This window comes from Colobus angolensis, unplaced genomic scaffold, assembly GCF_000951035.1.
Source record: "Colobus angolensis palliatus isolate OR3802 unplaced genomic scaffold, Cang.pa_1.0 Scaffold222, whole genome shotgun sequence".
NCBI lineage: Eukaryota > Metazoa > Chordata > Mammalia > Primates > Cercopithecidae > Colobus > Colobus angolensis.
This window is the reverse complement of record NW_012115400.1, coordinates 1,353,836-1,355,873: the sequence shown is the minus strand read 5'-3', so window position 1 is coordinate 1,355,873 and position 2,038 is coordinate 1,353,836.

Sequence of the window (2,038 nt, the reverse complement as noted above, 5' to 3'; positions counted from 1 at the left end):
GGCAGGAGAATCCTTGAACCCAGGAGGCGGAGGTTGCAATGAGCCGAGATTGTGCCATTGCACTCTGACCTCGGCAACAAGAATGAAACTCTGTCTCAAAAAAAAAAAAAAAGATTTTGATGTAATAAATTATGGTGGCAGTATTCTTGATATTTAACTATCTTTATCGCTTCTTGGCCTTCTGGCTAAGATCAAGTGATATTTAACCATCTTTGTGTTTCTGGAATAAAATCTACTGGAACAAACCATACTACCCATTTGTTGTACTGCTTTATTTAGAATTTTAAAAATCCATTATGATAAATGAGATTGGGCTACAGTTTCTTTTTGGTATATTCTTTATCTGCTTTTGGTAGAAAGAGCAGGTTGCCAGAAAAAAATGAATCACAGTTCCCTATCTTTTTTATCTATGATCCGCAAATCAAACTGGTTGGACCAACTCACACTCCTCTAGCAATGTGTCAGAGTTCCCAGTTATCTCCAGCTCCATTAACACTTGGTATTGCCACACTTTTTTTTTTTTTTTTTTTTTTTTTTTTTTTTTTTTTGAGACAGAGTCTCGTTCTGTTGCCCAGGCTGGAGTGCAGTGGCGCAATCTCGGCTCACTGCAACCGCCGCCTCCCGGGTTCAAGCAATTCTTCTGCCTCAGCCTCCTGAGTAGCTGGGACTACAGAAACCCCCATCTCTACTAAAAATACCACACCCAGCTAATTTTTATATTTTTAGTAGAGACAGGTTTCACCATGTTGGCTAGGATAGTCTCGATCTCTTGGCCTTGTGATTTGCCCACATCAGCCACCCAAAGTGTTGGGATTACAGGCATGAGCCACCACACCCAGCCAGTGTTGCCACACTTTTAGATATGCGATGGCTTCTCATTGTGGTTTTTATTTGCATTTACCTAAATATTAATGAAGTTGATCACATTTTTAGACAGGTTTGTCTTTTGGGATATCATCTTTTGTGAAGCATCAGTTCAATTTCTTTTTTTTTTTTTTTGAGACGGAGTCTCGCTATGTTGCTGGAGTGCAGTGGTGTACTCTCAGCTCACTGCAACCTCCGCCTCTCGGGTTCAAGCAATTCTCCTGCCTCAGCCTCCCAAAGTGTTGGGATTATAGGTGTGAGCTGCCACATCCAGTGTGACAAATGGCTTTACCTTTTTGAATGCCATTATGGACACATAGATTTTTATTGATTTGGTGTAGCTCAATCAGTACAATCATTGTTTTCTCTAATATTCAAATTTTCACAATTTTTGCCGAGTTGGCTTGTGTCCTTTTTGACATAACTCTGGCATTAGAAAGCTTCTCAGGCTCGGCTGGGCATGGTGGTTCACTCCTGTAATTCTAGCACTTTTCGAGGCTGAGGCAGTTGGATCACGAGGCCAGGAGTTCAAGACCAGCCTGGCAAGATGGAGAAACCCCCATCTCTACTAAAAATACAAAAAATTAGCTGGGTGTGGTTGTGGGCGCCTATAATCCCAGCTACTTGGGAGGCTATGGCACAGAATTGCCTGAACCTGGGAGGTGGAGGTTTCAGTGAGCTGAGATCGTGCCACTGCACTCCAGGCTGGACAACAGAGCGAGACTCCGTCTCAAAAAAAAAAAAAAAGCTTCTCAGGCTCACTTTGTACCTATTATGCCCCAGACTTGGAATTTGTTGATTCTCTGAGGATTTGTGGGGAATTGGAAATGCATATCTGGGGATTGTGAGTACCCATTTTTATGGGATAACATAGTTTCTAGGCCACTCTGCAGGCAGAAGATGTAGATAGATAAAAGATGGAGGCCAGGCGCGGTGCCTTACACCTGTAATCCAGCATTTCGGGAGGCCAAAGCGGGTAGATCACTTTGGCTCAGGAATTTGAGACCAGCCTGGCCAACGTGGCCAAACCCTGTCTCTAATAAAAATTCAAAAAATCGGCCGGGCGCGGTGGCTCAAGCCTGTAATCCCAGCACTTTGGGAGGCCGAGACGGGCGGATCAGGAGGTCAGGAGATCGAGACCATCCTGGCTAACACGGTGAAACCCCGTCTCTAC